General features: G+C 45.1%; 1 long non-coding RNA gene across 1 annotated transcript in view; it reads right to left on the bottom strand.

Moving 5' to 3' along the window:
* Positions 1 to 3,692: 3,692 nt before the first annotated feature.
* LOC132531963 (uncharacterized) overlaps positions 3,693 to 27,863 on the bottom strand; it is a 38,763-nt gene continuing 14,592 nt past the window's right edge. Inside the window, exon 3 of the long non-coding RNA XR_009544251.1 lies at positions 3,693 to 4,122. This is a non-coding gene — a long non-coding RNA (uncharacterized LOC132531963). The remainder of the gene's footprint in view (positions 4,123 to 27,863) is intronic.

The raw sequence follows: 27,863 nt of genomic DNA, 5'->3' as shown, positions 1-27,863 counted from the left end.
ACTAGCCACGGGGCAGGGAGGTGGGAGGCAGATGCATAAACAGTCACCTTGAATTCAACATCAGAAGCCAGAGAGAGATGCGTGAAAAGGCTCAGGTGATGCAGAGGAGGAAGCACGTGTGTCTGGGGAGTCTGGGAAGTTTTCCCAGGGAGATGGCATTTGCACTGGATCCTGGAGGAAGAGAGTTCACCAACCAGAGTCGGGGGAGGAGTTTCTAAGTGCAGGGGAAAGCTCTGAAATTCCCCAGGGCAAAGCAGGTTCCAGGAACTGGGAACTCTGTGCAGAGAGGAGGGCATCAGATGGGGTGGAGAGAGCTCAGGCTGGAGAGGGGCTGGTGGGCCAGAACAAAGGGCCTGCTATGCCATGGGGGAGGGGCTGGTCCTTACCCTCCAGGCAAGGACGCTAGGGAGCCAGGAAAGAGAGCCAGGCCACTTTAGAAGAACCTCCAGGGGTGGCAAATAGGAGTGATGAGTATTTGGACCATGCCAGTGGGAATAGACAACAGGGACTAAGTTCTGGAGAGTTCAGAAGTTGGTTGGACATGAATTGGCAACTAACCTGATGTGAGGCACACAGACGAGCACAACCCTGGGGTCCTTACAGCTGGCGCTCCTGGGTGGTTGCCATCCTCTCTTGCCTAGCTTCTGGCTACAGCCCTTCCACAGGTGTGCCTCTCACCCTGTCCCGGCCACCCACCCCAGTGCTGGCACAGAGAGATTTAACTCCACAATTGTCTCCTCCCAGCTCAGTGTCCCCTGTGGCTTTCCACCACCTGTAAGATGAAATCTCACTTCCCTTAGATAGGCACAAAGCCCTGGGCAAGTTGGGCCCCCCACACACACACACACAGAGTGCAGTAGTGCCCTGGCTCTCCATCCCCATGGTCTCTCGGCCTGAGGGCCTTGTCACATGGCTTAGCCTAGACTGAACACAAAACCCTCCTCCTCTTCCAGGCATGGTTTAAGGCTCCTCCAGAAGCTCTCCCTGAGGGCTTCAGACCCCTGTGCCCAATACACACTGTGCATCTATAACCTCTTTCATGCTCACTAAACTGTCACTTCTTGAGGGCAATGTCTAAGTCTTTTGTTTCTGGAGCTGGAGTACTAGAGACAGAGATATGAGGGTAACCTGATGTTGGTGGTAATTGCCTTAGGAAGGCTGAGATGAGAGCAGAGCCCCAAGGGCAACACTCTGGACACCAGGATTTCTGACCCAACACACTGTGGAAATAGGGTCAGAGGCGATCGCTATTCTCTGCTCTGAAAAGTCTTGGGAAGGCTTATTTTGTCACAGGGGAAAGAGCTGTATGGAGACAAGAAAAAACAGCCAAAGGTCCCTGCCCTTAATATGTTCATAATTAAGATGAGGATGATAAAGCAAGCACACATAAAAGGACATCAAAACATTGGATGTCCAATGTTTTAAAAAGAGCAACAAATAAATGTGACAGGGAAAATCTGCATGGAATTAACCAAGTATTTATTAAGCTCTTACAGTGTAGTCAGGTCATCCTCGAGCTGTAAAGGATGCCACAAGTGAACCTAAGTTGCCTGCCTTTGTCTCCAAGTGTGACCACTCACAGCAGGGAAGCGAGGTCCACGCTCATGAAGACATTTGGGAATCAACCCATTCCCAGGTGGGGAGGCCCAATTGATAAATGTCACAGGTGTCTGGAATGGGGATTTCAAACTTTACTGTGCATTTGGAATACCCAGGGGTCTTGTTCAAATGCAGATTCTGATTCAGTAGTTCTGGGGTGGAGCTCAAGATGCTACATTTCTCACAGGTTCTGAGTGGAGGTCCCAGCTTCTGGTCAGGGCCTCACTTTGAGTAGCCAGGACCTTAGTGAATGAAGAGAACCATGTGAGCTGGAGAGTTCAGGGAAGGCTCCATAAATGGGACTGAAGGAGCGGGGACTAGACGAGGCAGGAGGGCATTCCAGGGGCGGGCGGCCTGAGCAGGGACATGGGACAGAGGCAAGCTTACAGAGGGGGAGAACCACGGCGCAGGAAGTCCATACGCTGGAACTGAAAATTCTCGTTAGCCAGCAGCAGGAAGTGCAAGGGACCAAGTTATGTGGAGTCTTCAATGCCACACTACAGAGCTGCAATTTAATTAACAAGGGAAAAGTGGGGGCTTCCCTGGTGGCGCAGTGGTTGAGAGTCCGCCTGTCGTTTCAGGGGACGCGGGTTCGTGCCCCGGTCCGGGAAGATCCCACATGCCGCGGAGTGGCTGGGCCCGTGAGCCATGGCCGCTGAGCCTGCGTGTCTGGAGCCTGTGCTCCGCAACGAGAGAGGCCACAACAGTGAGAGGCCCGTGTACCGCAAAAAAAAACAAACAGAAAAAAAAAAAAGGGAAAAGTGAGCTGGGGTTGGTTCTTGAGTCATATTTTGCTGACACATTCAGGAAAGGTAGAAAAAGAGTAAGGAATATATATCCACCCAGAGGATGAGGGGAAATGGAGTACAGTTTCTCTCACTTCTTACTTCAAGGCATTCAGTTCAGCTCCTTGAGGCCGCATCCCCATCCCCTATCCTCCATCCCTCTGCCTCAGTCCAGGCCTTGCTCCCTGAGTCCTTGGCTCTAGAAGCCTTTTAAGTCTCAGATGATCCATGAACACTGGGAAAGAAACCTTCTATGGTTCTGTGCAGCCTTTCTTTCTCTCCACGGATGCATAAACAATTCAACTGCACGTGATAAAAGCAAGGGGAGGAGGGACCCACATTAATTTCCTCGAGGCAAATGATAAGCTGGCAGATTTGGCTCTCTGGGAGGAGATAAAAGCTCCAAACACAGCCGAATGGCTCTCAGGATCCGAGCCTGGTACGGATGCAAATTAAAATAAAAACTATATAAACAGCAGCACAATGGCACCATTCAGGGCTCCTTCATTAGAAGCCAGCTCTCCAGCACCATTGCCCACAAAGACAATTTCCCTTTCTTCTCCCTCCTAACGAATTTCCAAGCTGGTCAACAAAAGGAGGCTAAGGACAAAAGCAGTTCTAATTGATGAGGCTCTTGGGAGAGGGTCGTTGGGGAGATTCATTTTATGTGTGCAAATCAAAAAGCAAATGTGATGTGTCAGACCAGCTGAGGACAGGCCTCCCACTGGGGGTGGTAGATGTGCCAAGTCCCTCCTCTCAAGGCTCCATACAGACAGATAACAACCCAAAGGTCACATGCACCAGCCAGGCCTCCCAGAGCCCGAAAGAGCCAGCTTCCTCAAATGCTGCCTTGCACAAGGGGACCCCATTCAGCATCCAGGCGCAGGATGCAACAACTTGCTACCATGGCAGCCTCTCCTCTGTATTGCAGAGGACAAAGTTCATTCGTTACATTATCATGAAGCATCTTTAAGGTGGGCAGTCACTGGGGTTAGGAGAGTCAGTTTTAGCAAAATCCACCACGTATTGAACGTTCAGGCTCCAGGGGAAATCTCTGCTCACAAACCACAGGTATCCCTGATTTTTTGCCATTCAGTTTTCATTTCTAATCACCTACGCCACTTCAGAAAACTTTTCAAGTGACAGTGCTCTCCAACTGTATCGTTCATCTTCATGACTTGCTGTGCAGCCATGAAGATTTCTTCACTTCCAGATCCCTTCACACTCATCTCCCAACCCACACTCCTCCCCGAACTTGGAATTCCCTACTACACCCCTGCTGTCCATCTATATCCCCTTCGCCTCACGAACCTCATGTTTCCTCATTATAAGATGGAGTAATAATCCTTGCTCCACTCATCTCATGGGCTATTGGGAGACTCAAATGAAATGAACATGAAAGCAACTATAAACAGCATACATATTTCTGTTTTAACAGAAATGTCTTAGCTGAGGCTATAGTACTGGACCATTTAGTGACTGCCAAAAATCTCTCTATCATTAAATGAGACTTTTTTCAGCCAATAGGACAAACAAGATTTGTCCTATCCATCAACACCAAAAGGAACTCTCAACATTTTTAAATGATGGAAACCCAAACAGCCAAAGTGAGCCATCCCCCACCTTGGCCCCTTCATGGTTCCCCAGATATCTCACCAGCACATGCCTGGTACTCTCTGCTTCACCCAGTTTATGCTTCCGGCCACACTGATCTGACATCAGGCCAAAGGGCTGGTGCCTGGGAGAGGGAAAGACCAAAGAGAGTAGTGAGGCTGGGAGGATTTTTTTTCTCCAACTCTGAATGTTGCCTTACTTTGCCCCTTTAGGGAAGAGTCCATCATTTAGAAAATGAACTGTGTTTGCAGTCTAACAGGCAGCAGCTGCTGCGGATGGGAGGCCATGTTCTTTTCGCACTTGTAGGCTAAGAAGCAAAGGAGGAGTGAAGAGAGGAGAAAGATATGAAAGTCCCATGACCAGACTGCCCTTTGTAGCCCTCTGCAGCCAGCCAGGTGGTCACAGAGCTCTATAGTTATTCTCTCATTTTCCCAGCTGATAAGGATAAGGGAGGTGCTATCTGCCACAGTCACCCCTGGCTTTAGGGCTGGTGGTTAGTAGCACATGACCCAGCACTATTTTCCTCAACACTTCCAAGCCCCGGCTGCCCTGGACAATGCTGCCGAAAAGATAACAATGTGTGGTTGATATGCTCAGATCTTTTCCGAACCACACTCGCATAACCACTTGTGTGAGTTTCCCAGGGCTGCCATAACAAATTACCACAAACTGGGTGGCTTAAAACTATAGAACTTTATTCTCTCACACTTGTGGAGGCCAGAAGTTCAAAATCAAGGTGTGGGCAGGGCTGGTTCCAGCTGGAGGCTCTGAAGGAGAATCCATTCCGTGCCTCCACCAGGGGCAATCTACGGCATTGCTTGGCTTGCGGCTATATCGCTCTAATTCCTGCCTCTGACTTCACATAACCTTTTCCTGTGTCTCTGTGTGTCCTCTCCTCTTCTTATAAGGGCACCTGTCATTGGACCTAGGGCCCACCCTAAGCTCAGGATGATCTCATCTCAAATCCTTACATTATATCTGCAAAGATCATTTTCCAATAAGGTCACCTTCACGGGTTCCAGGGGTTAGGACTTGGACATATCTTTGGGGGGGACCACTCTTCAACCCACTGCAGCCCCCAAGCAAAGGGGAAGGGACAAGAGAAGGACACTCCACCGAGCCTCTGTTGAAACCTGCAAGAATTCATGGGGCAAAGTGGGAAGGGGAGTTATTCAGCCAAAGTATGGTGGCAAGGGCTGTGGGATACTGAATGGGACTTCAGCATGGCTGCAGTAGGGACCAAGGGACACTGGCTTGGGATCTGCCCTCCACTGAGACCCACAGAGGGCACCAGGTGGCTGCAACAACAAAATGACAGGGAAAGAGACACACCATCCATCTCTCCCCCCACTTACCCACCATCTTCCTCCCACCTCACCTACCCCTGCTGGGTAACCTATGAATCACCCTGCTTTTTACCCTCCTGCGGGTATAAGCGAGGCGGCAGCCTGGGATGAGCCCTGGAAACTCTCCCAGCAGCCTGTTAGTGAACTTTGCCTGCCTTGTGGAGGTCAGCCAGCTCTGTCCACTGAGGGGCTGTTCAGATGACTGCACTTCCACGCCTGGTTTGTGAACACAGATTCAGCACTTAACTGTCTTCTGCTGCTGTTCATGCTTACAAAAAGAAAAGCCCTCCAAAACTTAGTTCACAAAATCCAATTTAAGGATCAGAAAAAGGTATGCCAGGTACAAAAATTCTAAAAGGTCCTTTCTCCAAGGAAGAAAATATTGACTGCATCACCAATCCCAAGTTTCAAAAGGAACAGTTCCGTAAGTTTCCCCCCAAGAGATCCCTGAAATGTGTAAATAGAGAAGATCTGTCAGTGATAGTTACCAAGAAAACTTCTGAGGCCTGAGATGGCAGGCCTTCAGTCAAGACCATGCCTATAATATGTCATTAGGCCTTGTTTTTTAGGCCTGGAGTTCATTAACCATCGGAAGTCAAACTTTTCCCTACAGCGCTAGGAAGAGGAAGTCTGGCAAATGGGGTCTGAAAAACTTCTATGGATGAGTTGAGGGGCAGGTATTTGTTGACTGTGTACCTTGTGTGGGTCACTCTGCTAAATGCCAGGGATATAGCCAGGTACAGCAATTCAGACATGGCCCTGCCTTCATAGAGAGGGAGGAGGGGAGACGGTAAGCTGACTATCACAAAAATAACCATAGTTGAGCTAAATGGTACAAAGCAAGAGTATGGACTGTCATGGAATCATACAACAGGGCACTTGCATACCTAAGAGATGATTTGATGGAAGGTTTTGTATAATACATACTCCCTCTCCTTCTTTCTCAAGGATACTGGATGGAGGTCCTTGCCCCTCTAGGAGCTACAAGTATTTGAAGCAAATCTTCAGACAGATTTTGGGGCTGTGTGCCCAATGAACCTAGAGGGGATTCTAGGGTCCCTGAGAGTAGAAGAGAGATGCTCTTGGAAAGATGAAAGCGATAGAAGCAGGTCCCCAGGGCTGAGATCAGAAAATAAGACTCTAACAACCTCATACTTAGGATGTATGTCAGGATGGCTATTATCAAAAAAGCAAAGGAACAAATGTTGGCAAGGATGTGGAGAAATTGGAACTCTTGTATATTTTTGATGCGAATGTAAAATGGTGTAACTGCTATGGAAAACAGTATGGAGGTTCCCGAAAAATTGCCCAAAAAATTACCATATGATCCAGCAATCCCACTTCTGGGTGTTTATCCAAAAGCATCAAAATCAGGATCTCAAAGAGATATTTGTACTGCCATGTTCACTGCAACACTACTCAGAAGGAATCAGCCACATGCCAGAAGGAAAGTCTGACTTTCAACTGTTGACAACAACAAGGATAAACCTTAAGGACACTATGCTAAGTGAAATCTAAAATAGTCAAACTCATAGAAGAGAGTAGAATGGTGGTTGCCAGGGGCTGGGATGAAGGAGAAATGGAGTTGTTGTTCTACAGGTATAAAATTTCAGTTATGCAAAATGAATAACTTACAGAGTTGTAGAGATCTGCTGTACAACACTGTGACAATAGTTGACAATATGCAGTTCAAAATTTGTTAAGAGGGTGGATCTCATGTTAAGTGTTCTTACAAGGGAAGGAAGGGAGGGAGGGAGGGAGGGAGGAAGAAAAAGAGAGAGAGAAAGAAACAGTAAAAGAAAAGAAAAGGAAAGGAAAGAGAAAAGAAAAGGGAAAGAAAGAAGATAGGACTTTAGACCAGGGGTTGACTAACTGTGGCCTACAGTCAAATCCAGCCTGCTGCCTGTTTTTGTAAATAACACTGTACTGTAACATGGCCACACTCATTTCTTTACATATTGTCTGTGGTTCTTCGGCACTTCAACAGCAGAGCTGAGTGGTTGTGATAGAGGCTGTATGACCCACCAAGCCTGAAATACGTGACCACCCTGTGCAAGGGTGTCAGCTGTTGGCTGTCTTCGGATTCTCCACATTTCTGTTCTTATTCTCCTACAGGAAAACTTGAATCCTTTCCCTACTGCTTATTAGTTTGTCACTCAACCCAAGGACTGGGCTTAGCCTTTTTTTGGCCACAATTCTAATTTACATGCACCTAGGTTGCTACCTGTAGTCACTAGACACACGTGACTATTAAAATGCAAATTGAAAGTATTATAATTACCTTAGGGCCTTCACAAAAAGAATTTTGCCACCCCTTGCTTTGGATTCCTCAGTATTCTCATCACCACACCAGAATGTCTTAAACACCTTTATCTGGGCTGCTGTGGAGGGAGGAGGGCCAAAACCTCAACAAAAGTCCATGTGCTAAGAACATCAGAGTGCACTCATAAGCACCTCCTGTGAGCCAGGCTCTGTTTTGGAAATATCAATGCATTTAAGCCCTCACATTAACTTTTGGAGGTAGGAATGATCATCCTGATTTTACACATGAGAAAACAGAGGTTCAGAGATGTAAAGTAAATTGCTGAAGTGGCAGAGTCATATTCGAACTTAGATCAGTCTGCCTATGCATGTTATCACTACATCCAACTTCCCACACTGCCTGCTGCTTAACCATTTCTATAGAATTACTGGGAAGAATTCTATCACTTTGGATAAAGAGAGGATCAGTAGGAAATACACCAAGTGAATTCATTCTGCATAACAAACAGTATCAGGCTGCCCGCATGGCCCAATGTCACTGTGTTGGCTGGTTCCTTAGAGACTTGGAAGAGACTTGGAAGTTACCACTGGGTTCTTTTGGAATTCCTGTAGCTGTGTGCTGCAGTAAGGGTGCGGGAGGAGGGGAAAGTTTGCCTTATTATAAGACCATCTTCCTGCCAGTTTATCATTACCCCAGCAATCACATCATAAAAATTCATGCTCCTCATTCAGACAAGGGAACCAGGATTGGGAGGCAGTTCTGGAAACTACATCAACAAAGGAAATTTACAAGACCTGAGGATGTTTAGTTCAGAGAAGAGAAGCAAGCTAGCTGTGCATTATGTCTTCAGGAAGCCCTCCCATATTGAGAAGAGCAGCCTTCTGTGTGTTCTGTCAGAGTTGAGAATGTAGAACAATAGTTCGAAGTAAAATGAAAGACTTGGGCTCAAAGTTTGAAAGAATGTTCCAACAACTGGAACCATCTAACAATGCAATGCGCTTTTGAGATGGGCTCACTCAACACTGGAGATGTCCAAACAAGAGCTAATGACACTTGTCAGGGATGCTGTGGCATGGATTTCTGAAACGTGTGATGGTTAGACTAGGTCACCTCTACAGCACCCTCCAATTCAAAGAGCCCACAATTCTGTGAACAAGAGATCAGCCTGAGGACCACACTGGGAAAAATCAGTGCTTTGAACCAAATATGTTCTTTCTAACTCCTTCCACATCCTAATCACAACATCTCACTAAAAGCTAGTGGCTGTTTTCAACCAATCCCCAGTCACCTCTGGGCATATTCCAGGACTAACTGAATATTTATGACATACCTATAAGAATGATTTTTCAGTTTGTCAAGTGAAACTATAAGATCTCTGGCTTTGGAGGAGGCAGCAGGGAGTGGGTGGTCAAAATAATAATATTAGCTAATATTTACATTAACTTTGCCATTTACAGGGGAACTTACGATCCACTTAATCTTCACAACAGCCCTGTCGGACATGTTAGTCGTTATCATCCATTTGTGCAGGAAGAGGCTGCCCAGTTCCCCCACAGCTGCAAATGGCTACAGACCTAGTGAGTGACACCTTGAAGGCAGGAGGGGCCACGTTGGTGGACACCATTTTAAGCAACGTCCTACAGAGACTAGCTGAGAGTTTAGGATTATTAGTCAGGATTTGTTTCCAGTTTTTGTAATGAAGGTGGTCATTTTGGCTCATGAAACCTGGCAGAAGTGAATGCATTGCTCAGAACATCGTGTATTTACAGTATGTAGTTTTTACAAAACTACCAGTGTTTTCCAGTGCTTCAATTATGGGAATGAGTTTCACTTTCACATTCTGAGGAGGCATTCAGCTTGGGAGGCTAGAAACTGCAAGAGATAGTTACCAAGACTCATGCCGTTGAATTATAGGCTGTCTTTATTGCTCATTGCTCACATCAGCAGCATTGGATTTTGTATCCTGTTTACCCATCTGGTCTGGACTGAATCATCCCCTCTTCGGTCACAGCACTTGCCTTTGGAGGCTCCCGGAAGGGAAACAATGAGCAAATGTTAGTTAACCTACGTGAGGACGAGAGGATGCTTGCAGACTGTCACTTGGAGAAACCCTCCAGTGTTGCTGGGGTCCTATTAGCGTGATGAAGGGGCCTGTAAATAACTGGGGATGGCCATCTTTGCTTCTAAAAATGAAAAACATCCCTCATCAGAAACATGCCTTCAACATGTAAGGAAGGCAAAGCTTTTAGGTAAAGAATTGGGTAGACAGGTACAGGGTAAGGCAGGGGGAAGCATTCCAGGCAGAGGATCCACTTGAGTAAAGGCAGGAAGGCATGAAAATGAAATGCCTCTTCTCTTTAACCAGAGGACAGAGTGCATACAGGGGTTCACAGGAGGCTGAACAGGTGGCTTTTAGTTTATAATATGATGCCTCTCCAATGGCAGGCTCCAGAGAGCACATTTAATGCTGGGGTCCAGTCCTTGTCAAACATGCATCAAAATCATCTGGAGGGCTTGTTAAAGCATAGCTTTCTGGTCTCCACCTGCAGAGTTCCTGATTCAGTGGGTCTGCAGTGGGGCCCAAGAATGTGCATTTCTAACAAGCTTCCCACCGATGCTGACACTGCTGGTCCAGGGACCACTCTTTGGGGACAACTTCTACAGCTAGTCAGCAGCTGATAACTGTTCTGAGTAGGGAAGTGAGGTGATCAGAGCTGAGTGCTTACTGTCTTTACCTGACCAGTTTGAAGGGCCGATAATTCTGTGAGAAGATATGTAAGGAAAGGAATTTGTGAGAGAAGGAATTAGCCCAGGCAGTGAGTATATGTTCAGTGGTGAGATCTGATTCAAAGCATCTCATTTTTCACCCACCTGGCAGTGGGGACTAAGGGAGATGAACCACATGACCCATGGTCCTCATAGGAGAACAATGGAATATCAAAAGTTCTTTAAGTTACCAGATAAAGCGTGTCATTTATAAAGCTCTAGAATGGAGTTTTTAACCCCTGAAATGCATTTTCTTTTCTTTTTTTTAAAGTATAGTTGATTTACCATGTTGTGTTAATTTTTGCTGTACAGCAAATTGATTCCTATATGTATATGTGTGTGTGTATGTATTTTTATATATATATATACATATATATATAATTCTTTTTTATATTCTTTTCCATTATGGTTTATCACAGGATACTGAATACAGTTCACTGTGCTATACAGTAGGACCTTCTTGTCCAAATGCATTTTCTTAGTGTCAGTTTTTCTAAAGACACTGACCATGTTAGTCATCAATGACCCCACTGGCTGGCAGAAGGAATATTTCATGGCTTTTCCTCCTCTACTCTTGATCTCTTAGGTGTGAAGAAGAATGACAGATTATGAGATTTAATCTAAAACGTCTTGAGTTTCACTTCCATCACAGAAATGGCAACTAGAAAAACACAGGAAAGGCCCAAAGATCTGCCTTGTCTAAGAAATCCTGACATGGCCCAAAGAGGAAAGTCAACATGGTGTACTTCCAGGCTCAACATTAACAAAGATGCTGCCCTAACTAAGGTGGGTATGTGCTTTAGGGCAAAGCAGAAGGAGGAAAGAAGGGGGAAGGTTTTCTACTGGTAGTAGGGATGGGAGCAGGTTATTCTTAAATCCTATCCTATTGGCCTGATTGATGTAAGGGAAAGCTGTCACCCTCCACACTAAAGTATTATTGATGATTGGAACTTAATACATGGCTTCATTTTGTATTTTATCAAGGTCTTCTTGAGTCAAGTGCTATAGCCCAGTCTAGCTAGAGAACATTGTATTCTAAGGTTACACTGCAGAAGAGATGACACCCTGACCCAGCAATTGGAGGACTTGGGTTTTTTTCCCTGGTTCTGAAACTCTGAATTTGGGCAAGATCTTATCTTCACTGGACCTCAGATTCTTCAGGTGAGAGAGGACAGAAATTGTACCTGGTTATCTGTATGATCCCTGCCATGACTGGTCTTCAGCAACTCTGTACCACCTATGCTGAAGCCAGCTTTACGGAATGAGAGTGCCCTGAGCAGTGGTCACGGCACCATCGCCCCCTGGACAGCTGGTTTTACCTGAACTCTGCTAAGTTTAATTCCCTGGTGTCCTTAGCATTTATCTCTGTGCTGGCCAGAGAAGACCAGGGTGGGAAAATTTCAGTATCAGCTAGTAAGAAAATGATCTAGGACACTATCGATCTCAACTGGTTAGACTGAATGAGGAACACCATCAGTCACTTTAAGGGATTTCCAAGGAGGCCACAACTCGACTCTTCCCATTCAGATCACTAAGGTTGGCCAATCCCATACTCAGCTCACACTCAACACTTTCTCTCCTTACCCATCACCCCAACTCTGTTCACTCCCCTGTATTACATGTGCATGTGTCCGTTTCCCTAGCCACCCATCACAATGTCATTCTCTGTGAGGACCAGGGGCATAGTTCATTCTTCTTTACCTAATCTTAGTTTTCTCTACCCACCAAGTCTGGAGAAACAATTAAGGGCACAACTGTAATATCTTTGAGTCCTGATTCTCCACCCAGAGTCATTGCTGGAAGTCTAAGCTCCCCGTGGGTCCCCACCATTCCCAAACATGCCCCTTGACTCCACTGCCCAAGGATGACGGTCCTTCTCTGTAACTCCTCACTACTACCACGGGCGGAAGAGGAGTCCACAGTGCTCACTGCTGCTGGCAGTAGGAGACCAGGGCCCTGCCTCTGCCTGGCCTACTGCTCACCATGGGTCCGCTCTCACAGTGTTTGCTCTTGTCTCTCATCACAGAAGGGGAAGCTTCTTTTTTCACCAGTGATAACAGTTCCTATGAGACTCCTCCTACCTCCCAAGGAAACCTGCTATTCTTCATTTGCAGCTCTGTCTGCAGGTGAGCAGAGCATTCCCAGAGCTAGACAAGAGGGTGTTGAATGATACACCTTCTCATGTCTTACGCCCACCAACCATGGTAGAATGGGTAAGAATGTAAATTTTCTCCCGCCTCACAATAGGTTCCTTCTCTACCTAAGGGTATTAGGACTTTAGTTTTAGTCAGAAAGTGGCAGAGTTACAATGCAGGGCCCAAGCATTTAAAGCCTAGTTATTCAGAAGCCGGTTAGGGCCTAAATCCATTCAGTTTTAGGCAGAAACTTGCTGAGGTAGGATCCAGGGCCTAAGCATTTTAAAGCCTAGTTATTCAGAAGAGGGGGGCTTCCGGGAAGATGGTGGAAGAGTAAGACGTGGTGATCAACTTCCTCCCCACAGATACACCAGAAATACATCTACCTGTGGAACAGCTCCTACAGAACACCTACTGAACGCTGGCAGAAAACCTCAGACCTCCCAAAAGGCAAGGAACCCCCCACGTACCTGGGTAGGGCAAAAGAAAAAAGAATAAACAGAGACAAAAGGATAGGGACGGGGCGTGCACCAGTGGGAGGGAGCTGTGAAGGAGGAAACGTTTCCACACACTAGGAAGGCCCTTCACGGGCGGAGACTGCGGGTGGCAGAGAGGGAAAGCTTCGGGGCCGCGGAGGAGAGAGCAGAAACAGGGGTGCGGAGGGCAAAGCGGGGAGATTCCCGCACAGAGGATCAGGGCCGACCGGCACTCACCAGCCTGAGAGGCTTGTCTGCTCCCCCGCCGGGGTGGGCGGGGCTGGGAGCTGAGACTTGGGCTTCGGTCGGATCCCAGGGAGAGGACTGGGGTGCCTGAAGGGGTCTAGTGCGCCACGGCTAGCCGGGAGGGAGTCGGGGAAAAGTCTGGACCTGCCGAAGAGGCAAGAGACTTTTTCTTACCTCTTTGTTTCCTGGTGCACGAGGAGAGGGGATTAAGAGCGCTGCTTAAAGGGGATCCAGAGACGGGTGCGAGCCGCGGCTAAAAGCGCGGACCCCCAGAGACGGGCAGGAGACGCTAAGGCTGCTGCTGCCGCCACCAAGAAGCCTGTGTGTGAGCACAGGTCACTCCCCACACCTCCCTTCCGGGGAGCCTGTGCAGCCCGCCACTGCCAGGGTCCCGGGATCCAGGGACAACTTCCCCGGGAGAACGCATGGCGCGCCTCAGGCTGGTGCAACGTCACGCAGACCTCTGTCGCCGCAGGCCTGCCCTGCACGCAGTGCCCCTCCCCCGCCCCCCACCTGAGTGCGCCAGATCCCCGGAAGCGGCGGCTCCTTCAACCCCATCCTGTCTGAGCGAAGGACAGACGCCCTCAGGCGACCTACACGAAGAGGCGGGGCCAAATTCAAAGCTGAACCCTGGAAGCTGTGCAAACAAAGAAGAGAAAGGGAAATAAATCTCTCCCAGCAGCCTCAGAAGCAGCGGATTAAAGCTCCACAATCAACTTGATGTACCCTGCATCTGTGGAATACCTGAATAGACAAAGAATCATCCCAAATTGAGGAGGTGGACTTTGAGAGCAAGATTTATGATTTTTTCCCCTTTTCCTCTTTTTGTGAGTGTGTATGTGTATGCTTCTGTGTGAGATTTTGTCTGTATAGCTTTGCTTCCAACATTTGTCCTAGGGTTCTATCCGTCCGTTTTTTTTCTTAATAATTATTTTTTTATTTTAATAACTTTATTATATTTTATCTTACTTTATTTTATTTTACTTTATCTTCGTTCTTTCTTTTTTTCTTCCTTCCCTCCTTCCTTCCTTTCTTCCTCCCTCCCTCCCGCCTTTCTTTCCTTCTTTCTTTCCTTCTTTCTACTTCTACTAATTCTTTCTTTCTACTTTTTCTCCCTTTTATCCTGAGCCATGTGGATGAAAGGCTCTTGGTGCTGCAGCCAGGAGTCAGTGCTGTGCCTCGGAGGTGGGAGAGCCAACTTCAGGACAATGGTCCACAAGAGACCACCCAGCTCCACATATTATCAAACGGCGAAAATCTCCCAGAGATCTCCATCTCAACACCAACACCCAGCTTCACTCAACAACCAGCAGGCTACAGTGCTGGACATCCTATACCAAAAAACTAGCCAGACAGGAACACAACCCCACCCATTAGCAGAGAGGCTGCCTAAAATCATAATAAGTCTACAGACACCCCAAAACACACCACCAGACGTGGACCAGCCCACCAGAAAGACAAGATCCAGCCTCATCCACCAGAACACAGGCACTAGTCCCCTCCACCAGGAAGCCTACACAACCCACTGAACCAACTTTAGCCACTGGGGACAGACACCAAAAACAACGGGAACTACGAACCTGCAGCCTGCAAAAAGGAGACCCTAAACATAGTAAGATAAGCAAAATGAGAAGACAGAAAAACACACAGCAGATGAAGGAACAAGATAAAAACCCACCAGACCTAACAAATGAAGATGAAATAGGCAGTCTACCTGAAAAAGAATTCAGAATAATGATAGTAAAGATGATCCAAAATCTGGGAAATAGAATGGAAAAAATGCAAGAAACATTTAACAAGGACCTAGAAGAACTAAAGATAAAACAAAAAACGATGAACAACACATTAAATGAAATTAAAAATACTCTAGATGGGATCAATAGCAGAATAACTGAGGCAGAAGAAAGGATAAGTAACGTGCAAGATAAAAGAGTGGAAATAACTACTGCAGAGCAGAATAAAGAAAAAGAATGAAAAGAACTGAGGACAGTCTCAGAGACCTCTGGGACAACATTAAACGCACCAACATTGGAATTATAGGGGTTCCAGAAGAATAAGAGAAAAAGAAAGGGACTGAGAAAATATTTGAAGAGATTATAGTTGAAAACTTCCCTAATATGGGAAAGGAAATAGTTAATCAAGTCCAGAAAGCACAGAGAGTCCCATACAGGATAAATCCAAGGAGAAATATGCCAAGACACATATTAATCAAACTGTCAAAAATTAAATACAAAGAAAACATATTAAAAGCAGCAAGGGAAAAACAACAAATAACACACAAGGGAATCCCATTAAGGTTAACAGCTGATCTTTCAGCAGAAACTCTGCAAGCCAGAAGGGACTGGCAGGACATATTTAAAGTGATGAAGGAGAAAAAGCTGCAACCAAGATTACTCTACCCAGCAAGGATCTCATTCAGATTTGATGGAGCAATTAAAACCTTTACAGACAAGCAAAAGCTGAGAGAGCTCAGCACCACCAAACCAGCTTTACAATGCTAAAGGAACTTCTCTAGGCAAGAAACACAAGAGAAGGAAAAGACCTACAATAACGAACCCAAAACAATTAAGAAAATGGGAATAGAAACATACATATTGATAATTCCCTTAAATGTAAATGGAATAAATGTTCTCACCCAAAGACACAGATTGGATGAATGGATACAAAAACAAGACCCATATATTTGCTGTCTACAAGAGACCCACTTCAGACCTAGAGACACATATAGACTGAAAGTAAGGGGATGGAAAAAGGTATTTCATGCAAATGGAAACGAAAAGAAAGCTGGAGTAGCAATTCTCATATCAAACAAAATAGACTTTAAAATAAAGACTGTTAGAAGAGACAAAGAAGCACACTACATAATGATCAAGGGATTGATCCAAGAAGAAGATATAACAATTGTAAATATTTATGCACCCAACATAGGAGCACCTCAATACATAAGGCAAATACTAACAGCCATAAAAGGAGAAATCGACAGTAACACATTCATAGTAGGGGACTTTAACACCCCACTTTCACCAACGGACAGATCATCCAAAATGAAAATAAATAAGGAAACACAAGCTTTAAATGATACATTAAACAACATGGACTTAATTGATATTTATAGGACATTCCATCCAAAAACAACAGAATACACATTTTCCTCAAGTGCTCATGGAACATTCTCCAGGATAGATATTTTGGGTAACAAGTCAAGCCTTGGTAAATTTAAGAAAATTGAAATTGTTTCAAGTATCTTTTCTGACCACAACGCTATAAGACTAGATATCAATTACAGGAAAAGATCTGTCAAAAATACAAACATATGGAGGCTAAACAATACACTACTTAATAACGAAGTGATCACTGAAGAAATCAAAGAGGAACTAAAAAAATACCTAGAAACAAATGACAATGGAGACATGATGGCCCAAAATCTATGGGATGCAGCAAAAGCAGTTCTAAGAGGGAAGTTTATAGCAATACAAGCCTACCTTAAGAACAGGAAACATCTCGAATAAACAACCTAACCTTGCACCTAAAGCAATTAGAGAAAGAAGAACAAAAAAAACCCCCAAAGTTAGCAAAGGAAAGAAATCATAAAGATCAGATCAGAATTAATGAAAAAGAAATGAAGGAAACAATAGCAAAGATCAATAAAACTAAAAGCTGGTTCTTTGAGAAGATAAACAAAATTGATAAACCATTAGCCAGACTCATCAAGAACAAAAGGGAGAAGACTCAAATCAATAGAATTAGAAATGAAAAAGGAGAAGTAACAACTGACACTGAAGAAATACAAAAGATCATGAGAGATTACTACAAGCAACTCTATGCCAATAAAATGGACAACCTTGAAGAAATGGACAAATTCTTAGAAATGCACAACCTGCCAAGACTGAATCAGGAAGAAATAGAAAATATGAACAGACCAGTCACAAGCACTGAAATTGAAACTGTAATTAAAAATCTTCCAACAAACAAAAGCCCAGGACCAGATGGCTTCACAGGCGAATTCTATCAAACATTTAGAGAAGAGCAACACCTATCCTTCTCAAACTCTTCCAAAATATAGCAGATGGAGGAACACTCCCAAACTCATTCTACGAGGCCACTATCACCTTGATACCAAAACCAGACAAGGATGTCACAAAGAAAGAAAACTACAGGCCAATATCACTGATGAACATAGATGCAAAAATCCTCAACAAAATACTAGCAAACAGAATCCAACAGCACATTAAAAGGATCATATAACATGATCAAGTGGGGTTTATTCCAGGAATGCAAGGATTCAATATACGCAAATCATCAATGTGATACACCATATTAACAAATTGAAGGAGAAAAACCATATGATCACCTCAATAGATGCAGAAAGAGATTTTGACAAAATTCAACACCATTTATGATAAAAACCCTCCAGAAAGTAGGCATAGAGGGAACTTACCTCAACATAATAAAGGCCATATATGACAAACCCACAGCCAACATCATCCACAATGGTGAAAACCTGAAAGCATTTCCACTAAGATCAGGAACAAGTCAAGGTTGCCCACTCTCACTGCTCTTATTCAACATAGTTTTGGAACTGTTAGCCACAGCAATCAGAGAAGAAAAGGAAATAAAAGGAATCCAAATCAGAAAAGAAGGAATAAAGCTGTCACTGTTTGCAGATGACATGATACTATACATAGAGAATCCTAAAGATGCTACCAGAAAACTACTAGAGCTAATCAATGAATTTGGTAAAGTAGCAGGATACAAAATTAATGCACAGAAATCTCTTGCATTCCTATACACTAATGATGAAAAATCTGAAAGTGAAATCAAGAAAACACTCCCATTTACCATCGCAACAAAAAGAATAAAATATCTAGGAATAAACCTACCTAAGAAGACAAAAGACCTGTATGCAGAAAATTATAAGACACTGATGAAAGAAATTAAATATGATACAAATAGATGGAGAGATATACCATGTTCTTGGATTGGAAGAATCAATATTGTGAAAATGACTGTACTACCCAAAGCAATCTACAGATTCAATGCAATCCCTATCAAACTACCACTGGTATTTTTCACAGAACTAGAACAAAAAATTTCACAATTTGTATGGAAACACAAAAGAATCCGAATAGCCAAAGCAATGTTGAGAACGAAAAACAGAGCTGGAGGAATCAGGCTCCCTGACTTCAGACTATACTATAAAGCTACAGTAATCAAGACAGTATGGTACTGGCACAAAAACAGAAAAAGATATCAATGGAACAGGATAGAAAGCCCAGAGATAAACCCACGCACATATGGTCACCTTATCTTTCATAAAGGAGGCAGGAATGTACAGTGGAGAAAGGACAGCCTCTTCAATAAGTGGTGCTGGGAAGACTGGGCAGGTACATGTAAAAGTATGAGATTAGATCACTCCCTAACACCATACACAAAAATAAGCTCAAAATGGATTAAAGACCTAAATGTAAAGCCAGAAACTATCAAACTCTTAGAGGAAAATATAGGCAGAACACTCTATGACATAAATCACAGCAAGATCCTTTCTGACCCACCTCCCAGAGAAATGGAAATAAAATCAAAAATAAACAAATGGGACTTAATGAAACTTAAAAGCTTTTGCACAGCAAAGGAAACCATAAACAAGACCAAAAGACAACCCTCAGAATGGGAGAAAATATTTGCAAATGAAGGAACTGACAAAGGATTAATCTCCAAAATTTATAAGCAGCTCATGCAGCTCAATAACAAAAAACAAACCACCCAATGCAAAAATGGGCAGAAGACCTAAATAGACAGTTTTCCAAAGAAGATATACAGACTGCCAACAAACACATGAAAGAATGCTCAACTTCATTAATCATTAGAGAAATGCAAATCAAAACTACAATGAGATATCATCTCACACCAGTCAGAATGGCCATCATCAAAAAATCTAGAAACAATAAATGCTGGAGAGGGTGTGGAGAAAAGGGAACCCTCTTGCACTGTTGGTGGGAATGTAAATTGATACAGCCACTGTGGAGAACAGTATGGAGGTTCCTTAAAAAACTACAAATAGAACTACCATATGACCCAGCAGTCCCACTACTGGGCATATACCCTGAGAAAACCATAATTCAAAAAGAGTCATGTACCAAAATATTCATTGCAGCTCTATTTACAATAGCCCGGAGATGGAAACAACCTAAGTGTCCATCATCGGATGAATGGATAAAGAAGATGTGGCACATATATACAATGGAATATTACTCAGCCATAAAAAGAAACGAAGTTCAGCTATTTGTAATGAGGTGGATAGACCTAGAGTCTGTCATACAGAGTGAAGTAAGTCAGAAAGAGAAAGACAAATACCGTATGCTAACACATATATATGGAATTTAAGAAAAAAAATGTCATGAAGAACCTAGGGGTAAGACAGGAATAAAGACACGGACCTACTAGAGAATGGACTTGAGGATATGGGGAGGGGGAAGGGTAAGCTGTGACAAAGCGAGAGAGAGGCATGGACATATATACACTACCAAACGTAAGGTAGACAGCTAGTGGGAAGCAGCCGCATAGCACAGGGAGATCAGCTCGGTGACCGCCTGGAAAGGTGGGATAGGGAGGGTGGGAGGGAGGGAGATGTAAGAGGGAAGAGATATGGGAACATATGTATATGTATAACTGATTCACTTTGTTATAAAGCAGAAACTAACACACCATTGTAAAGCAATTATACTCCAATAGAGATGTAAAAAAATAAAAACTAAAAAAAAGGGTATTAGGATCACGCATTGTCTCCCCTCCTAATATATAATTATGAAATGTTGACAATATTAGGGCTCAACTTAAGTCCCAAAATTCTTCTGTTTTTTCCCCAGAAAGGCTTAGGAGATTCTCAGATAAAATAACTGCTAATAGTCTGTTCTGAGTTCCTGGAAAGGTGTATCTTCATTACATTACTTCTCTGTGGTGCCTTTCACAGCACTTGGATCAGAGAAGGTAAATGTTTGACAAGGAAATAAAGGTGTCAGATAATTCACTCTCATTTTGGAAAATGCAAAGCAAAGCTCAGAAGTGTAGGGCCATGGGGTATTTAGTTTGTAGGAAAAAGTGAGTAGAAGGAAGGGTGAACAGACTCCTGCCTGGGTGGTACATGTTCAGATGGGCAACAGGGCGTTGAGGGGAAAGGAGGCTAGAGGTCTGGAAACTGGGAAGGTAGGAAAGGACATGTGAAGAAAACTGAAATACTGTGGCTGAAAGAGGGAAACAATGAATAAGAAAATGAGACAGGAAAAGAGGAAATCAAGGTAGGAAGCTATCAAATAGCTATTTGGCCCAGACTGCAGCTATCTCACCAGAGAAGATGGGGCTAGAGAAATGGCAGTGTAAACAAATAAGAAAATGATGTGGATACTGTGCAGATAACTCTGTCCTCTAAAGACAGGCAGGAGGTCGGAGGCTGAGTCACCAAATATCGAAGACTCCACTCTTGGGGTCCTAGTCTTAGCTCCGGTCTCCATCCGCCTCTCTGTTCTTTCTGAATCCCACAAGACTTCTGCGTACTTAACATACTTCCCCGTGAGGCTGCTGTTGCCTCCCTGTCTAGGGTATAAACTTGTTCTTGGCAAGCGCAAAGTCTCACAGTGGGTCTCCAGTCGTCACAGCCCCTAGAAGAGTACCAAGCACAGGGTCGCCACTTACTGATTGGACTGCCATCACAGACTGGGGACTTCCCTGGCAGTCCAGTGGTTAAGACTGGTGCTTCCAATGCAAGGGGCGTGGTGTTCGATCCCTGTTCGGGGAACTAAGATTCCACATGCTGCACTTTGATAAGCGATCACAGACCGAAAACCAGAAAGACAGCATGGACCTTCCCATCAGCCTTGCAGGGGAAAGTACAGATTTTGCCACCTTAAAAACATTTCTTCATGCTCAAACACCTAGTCTGAAGAATATCCGTGTCCACTAAGTATTCTTGCAGGACTGTTCAGATGAGAAAGTCAATGAAGGACCTTTTCAAACTTAACCCAGCATCTATTCCCTGAGTGCCCACGATGTGTCAGGCACTTTGCGGGGGCCGGGGCCGCAGAGAATAATGACACGGTTCCCTATTTCTTGGAGCTCACAGTTTGGTGGGGAAGATGGGCATTAAAAAAGAAATTTCACGTGTGACGAGGGTTACCAAAGGATCCTCAGAAGTGCTCAGAAGTTGGGCAGCCGGTTCTTTGCTATGGAATTGGCATCTCCTGCCCATCCAGGGGGTGGTACCTAAGGGCCAAAACAGAGACTGGAGGGGGGAAAGCTTCGGTTGCTCCACGAACCATCAGCTACTTGTAAAACAGAAATCAGAGCAGGGGTTTCTGTCAAAGTCAGGCCAGGAAATAAAGGACACATCATACATACAATGAAGCTATAACCTGTGAGGTCCCCATACAGGCTGAGATGCATTTCCCTAAGCGGCAGGCAGCTCTGTTCAGTGTCAAGGCCAGTAACACCCTGGAGAGCTGGAGGCTTAGCCTTCCTCTACCCTCCACCATCTACAGCAAAGCTGTGAATTCCAGAGTAAATGAAGAGGACCTGTAAGCAGTGGGCTGCTGTCACAAAGCCCACGTGCTGAACTTCTCCAGGGGAACAGAGCCATTGCCGAGTCCTTACTCCTCTGTGAGAAACAAGGCTGTGGATTAGAAGCAACAGAACATTGGCAGCAGGGAGAAATGAAAGTGGAGAATGCGAAAGGTCCAGGAGAATAAGAGCTCACAACACTCTAGCTAACAGGGGAAAAGGGCCAACTTCATGTGTCTCAACCGCCTTGAGACGATCATTGACTGACAGCATTATTGCACAATTTCTGGTATAGATCAAGTCATTAAAATAAGAATTATATTACATTAAATATGTAATATTTAAGAAATCAAGACTATACTACAAAAGTTTAAAATCTAATTTTTAAACATCTAAAAATTAATTTTTTTACTTGAAGAGGTAAATTTTAGATACCAGAAAAAACATGGTATTTGGAATACACCATTGCCTGAGAAGGCTAGAAAGTTGGAAAAATAGAATGTTACTGCATATAAGAACTGGCTCTAAATTTCTGCCTTTTTGTGCATCCTTACCTAAGTAACTAAGTATTAAAGTGGTGATTACAGCAAATAGGAAAAAGGAAGTCTTACACATACAACATTGATGGTGATTACATAATATAGAAATTTGGAAAGTATTCTGGATGTTGTAAATAAAAACTCCTCTGAAGAGCTGATGATAGGCCCTAGGGAATTCTGGTCCTAACAAAGCACCAATAAAACCAGCAGCTACTCCCCAGGTATCAAAGGCTATGATCTCCCCCAGAGGGGTTGCTGACAGCCCGGCCTCTGAAAGAGCTACCAAAATCAATACCAATCACTAGACAATGACATTCAGAGGACATCCAACACTAGAATGATCGTGTCAGGGCACCATTTGCCAGAGCTAAGTGCTTGCATTTCCAAACGGCAAATCCTTTTCAGGAGCAGATGTATGACCATGAAGGCCTGGCTGTGCGGAGAGCCATGGAAACTGTTTTGCAAGCTGCTATCATTAAGCAAGTAATAACACTCCTTAAGCCTGCTTCAGTGCATAATTAAGACAGGTTTCGACTCATCAGCCACCACACCTATTGTCTGAAAGCGTCACAAAACGGGTAAGAATGCATGCAATAAATGAACTAGGGCAAAATTAACAGCTTCCAGGTAAGCTATGTTGGCAGAAAACTGGGCCTTCTAGAAGCAGCACAACAGAGGCACAATCCACAGCGCCCCGTGACACCACCTGCCTTCAACCCTCTGAACAAGCGGTCGGGTGGACACATAGGGGGCTTGCTGCATCCCCAAAGTACAAGAGGGGAGAGGGACCTGGATGTGTGATGAGTCTGCCCCAGAAAATAAATTCATTCCTTTCCGGAGCTCCTCCACACAGCTGGGAACTAGGAATATGCAGCGTTCTACACAAAAAAGGGTGGGTTCAGCTCAGATAGCATTTCTGCCAAAGGCCAAGGAAAAGCCACTGCATGTTGTCCACCACAAGCAGCCTCAGGCATATCCTTGGGGTGAGTGTGGGTATCACCAACGCTGCGCTAGGCACCACGCACTCTGCATCCCTTTTCAGCTAGGAGCTGCCTCCTCTAGCAGCTTCCACTCCTTTGCCCTCGGAAATCTGAAAAGAGTGGCCAGGAGCCGGTGGGGTGTAGTGGAAAGGGTATGGCTTTGGAGTCAGGTGGACCTGAGTTACAATCCTGGCTCTATCACTTACTTGCTGGCTCACCTCTATCCTTTCCACCCGCCTCTCTAGGCCTCAGCTTCCACATTATAAAGAGGGATTAATAATACGTAATCTTTCACAGCTGTTTTAAGAATTCAAGGTAATATCTAGCAGAGGGATTGGCATAGAGGAGTTGGTCAATAAAGAGTAGCTATTATTATTACTAATAAATTATCACATGGGGTGTATGACTATGTGGGGATGATTAGAAGAGAGGTGGGAAGAAGAGACATTGGCACAAACAATGAAATGGGCTTCACTTTGAAGAAAGATTTTTCAGAGCACCACGTAGCTCTCCTATAGAAATCCTGCCTCCCTCAAAGGTACTACGCGTGTATAAACACTCTTTACTTTCTTTAAGCAAGTTTCCCACAGCTTTGTTATCTGCAGCAGCTTTGTTATAAACAGCATCCTGTTTTCATGGGTAGGAGAAACTGAGGTACAAAAGATCACCTGATTCTCTGAGTGACTCAGAGGAACCACCCAAGCATGAACCCAGGGGTGTCACAGTCTCCACTCCTTCTGGACCCAAACTGTTCTAACAAATGATTCATATTGGGAGAAATCCCAATTAAAAAAAAAAAAGATTAGTCCTACAATGGACAGCCCTATGTTTGGGGCAACCAGGAAGTTAATGTGCAGAAGACCCAGGCTGGGCTTCCACAGTGCATGCTCCAGCACCATCCTGTGCCAACCTTTCCTCTCTCGGTTATATCTGGTTCTCAAAGGAGTTGAGCAGAAGCACAAACAGACGGAACCCGCAGTATACCTTCCTCCCTCTGGCCTTCTGGCCTCAACCACAGGGTGCCGTGTCCACGCCAGGCATCTGCCTATCCTCAGATCCTGGCTCTTGGACCCCACTCACCGGTTCGTAGGCACACACCTTTCCATCCAGCAGGCTTATTCAGATTAGGTTCACCCAGCCTGGGCTGAGAACAGGCAGAGTGCCCTGGTTGTTGTTGTAAGAGGAACCAGCTTCATCAGAGGCAAGCCAGCTTCCACCACTTTGTAGAATTTGACATCGGGTTTTGTTTCCTGCTTTGTTAGGTTATTCCCCCACCTCTTTGCCTCCTGCATACACAGCCCTGGAAAAGGGCCTTTCCTTGTGAAACTTGGTAGCCTCACAAAGTCCGGAGGGGGATGAGGCCAAATGGCTATCACAGAGCACTGAAGAAATCCCTTCTCTCATGCCCTTCTATTAGACGGACAGTTCGTGCTTCCACTGGAAGAACTCGAACCTGGAATTCCTTGCTCATTTAGTTGGGTAGTGTCCTGATCTTGTGTATATAAGAGCATTGTACAAGGGAGGCACTTATAAATAGGCACCAGGTTTTGTGCCCAGGAGAGTGACTGGAACATAATAGGGACAAAAATGTCTGCTGAATGAATGTTCATTTTATTGGTATACCTAAGCTCTTTTTTTTTTTTTTTGCGGTACGCAGGCCTCACACTGTTGTAGCCTCTCTGGCTGTGGAGCACAGGCTCCGGACGCACAGGCTCAGCGGCCATGGCTCACGGGCCCAGCCGCTCCATGGCATGTGGGATCTTCCCGGACCAGGGCACGAACCCACATCCCCTGCATTGGCAGGCGGATTCTCAACCACTGCGCCACCAGGGAAACCCATACCTAAGCTCTTATTTCATGTCTTGCTACTTTTTAATTGTACATTTAAGTGATGATATACCAGCTTTTAGAAATGCAAATTCAAATTAAGTTCCTTCAGAGAAACCATTAGAATTTAGCTGTGTTGAGGAGAGCAAACTCAAGGACCCAATCACCTATCTCACTAGTAATTTTCCCTGGGAACATGACGCAGAGCTCCATCAACTGTTATTCTATTTCAGAGACCACAGGCATTCCTCTGTAGTCAGGGAGAGGAAAGCAATGCAACTTCTTGCAACAAGTTCAAAAATCCAAAGAATCTAGCAACCTAGAAAGGTCTCCCCAGGCCTGTACGACTTTGTTGCCAAGGTCACCAAGACAATAGCAACATAACACAAATCAGGGACATCAGCTGGCTGGAGAGTTTGCTGTTAAAATACCTCTGGGCTCGGTCCCTGGTACCTTCTCTTTCCACTTTTGCTCAATCTACTGCAGCAGTTCAGAAGTTCTGTGACACGGAACTGCTCGCTCTGCCTGCACATTCCTCGTGCCAATCCTCTTTGTAAATGTTTGCTTTAAACATAATCTGCAGCTTTACTAAGATTATGTCCTGAGCACATTTTTTTTTTTTTTGTCATCCATATCTGTGCTAAGAGAGCTGATGCCTTCCTGCACCCTCAAGTCTTGCCTCCAGATTTATTCCTCTGACTTTCCCCAGGCCTTTCTGTTCTGATGCGGGCATTTCAGAATCAGAACGCTGCAGAATCCTTGAGCGCAAGGATCACGCATTACCCTTCCTTTGTATCTTCTATGTGCCTCACACATAGGAAGCACTTGATAAATATTTTTAGCAAACCGGTTTATTCATTGCTCCCTGAACTCGTGAAGCACATTCCCATCCCTGCACTCTTGCTGAAGCCTTGTCTCCTGCCAAGAATGCACTCTCTGCTCCTTCCCATTTATGCAAATCCTGACTGTCCCTTGGGACCAAAATTAAGCCCTCTGAGATCTTACAATTAAGATACTACTTTTTAAATTAGTCTGGGTCTACATCTCGTCTCCTCAACTAATCTGAAGTCCTGTAAGCTCTGTCTGGGCTGAAGCAAACTGACAGAACCAAAACAAGGTGAGAAAGGGAGTCCAGTGCCAAAGCTTTGCCTCAAGGGTGATGTCAGGGGTCTTTGCAAATCAGACACTGGGATAGCAAATGAAAGATGCCTACTTGGAGGTAGAATCTATGTAAATGATTTAGACTCAAAGGCAAAAGCAAAGGAACAGAACGGGTGCAGAAGCTGAGGTTAGGATGTGGTCAGTCCAGAAGGATGCCCTAGGACAAGGCTCATTGGCCCTGACACTGATATTGAAAGTCCAGGCCCTGCCCCCTCAGGCAGGAGGACTTGGCCCTTAAAGTAGTCCTCCCCAGCTGTGGCACTGACACTGCCCAGCAGGAACTGCTGAATCCCTTATTAGAACACGTGCAACCTCACCCAGGATCTAGCACAGTGCTATACAAATGGCAGGAAGGAAGGGAAGCAAAGAGGACAGAAGGGAGACGAGTGGATCATTGGTCCACTCCCCTCAGCCAGTTCAGAAGGCCAGAGCGAGCCCAGGCATCCGCCATCCTCTCACACACCCAGTTGTTTTCATGCTTTGGGGATTGCTTTGATGTCTCTGGAAGCTTTTGAGTTCCTCAGGCATGGGGACGTTATCTGCTCTTTTTTGTATCTACCACTGAGGAACAGGTACTGGTTCCAGCCTCCAGGGTGGGCAGGGTGTGGGCGTGCGGTCTCACTGCACTGCTCACAAGGGGCTCTGGGCAAGATTCTGCTTCCAGTTAAGCAAGGGCAGCTGGGACACCTCTGTGGGTTCAGCCACTCTGCCTTTTCCTAGTTTCCCACAGTTGTCTCTTTCTCCATCCCACCCAAAACACACAAGGTCAACCATGTCAAGAGGGGAGCAGAGTCCTGCCTCCAGCAGGGCTTCCCCAGGCCTCTGCCTATTTAGGGATGGGGGTGGGGGACTGGGTCCTCATGATGCTTCCCATAGCCATCAGCAGAGGGATGGGGCCTCACCCCAGGTCCAGTTTATGGACCCATCCAAGCTCTGCCAAACTCATGACTGCCAAGTGCACCAAGAATGGACATGGTCTGAGCATGACTTGAGGCTGGGCCTGCCCTGTCTCCCTCCTTACTGTTTTTCAAGGCAGAATCACACCTAGGGGAGGGGACTGTTAGCATTGTAATGGCTTCTCCCTCTAATCACATGCAAAGTTGAAAAACTAACTGTATCAGGGGAATTCTGAGCAGTAAAAACAAAACAAGGTTAAAAAACAAAACCCAAACCCCTCATAAACAAAAGAATGGGAAGTTCTGCTCCATTCTGTAAAATCCGATTTCAGATCAACTGAGTGAAAAAGGAGAAGATAGTCCGCGTTACAGAAGAGTGAATCCAACAGCCAAGCAAAATCCAAATGGCAAAATGAAGGAGGTGCGTGGTTATTTTTATAATCAATGTGAAAGAGGCAGGACTGCCAGAGAGAGAGGCTGATGGGCCACAGCCACAGAGAAGCAGCTCGCTGAGCAGACAGATGGCTGGGGCGCACCTTTCCTGTTCCGGGCCCTGAGTGTTATTTCTGAGCAAACAAAAGATTGTCTCTCTATCAACAGTGTTGACCCAGCACTTGATGCACACAGAGGCTCCCCCTCGGAACCTGGACCACAACCCTGTGGGTAGGCAGCACAGGGACTGT

This window comes from Lagenorhynchus albirostris, chromosome 13 (assembly GCF_949774975.1).
Source record: "Lagenorhynchus albirostris chromosome 13, mLagAlb1.1, whole genome shotgun sequence".
Classification (NCBI taxonomy): Eukaryota; Metazoa; Chordata; class Mammalia; order Artiodactyla; family Delphinidae; genus Lagenorhynchus; species Lagenorhynchus albirostris.
This window is presented reverse-complemented; position numbering and strand designations above follow the sequence as displayed.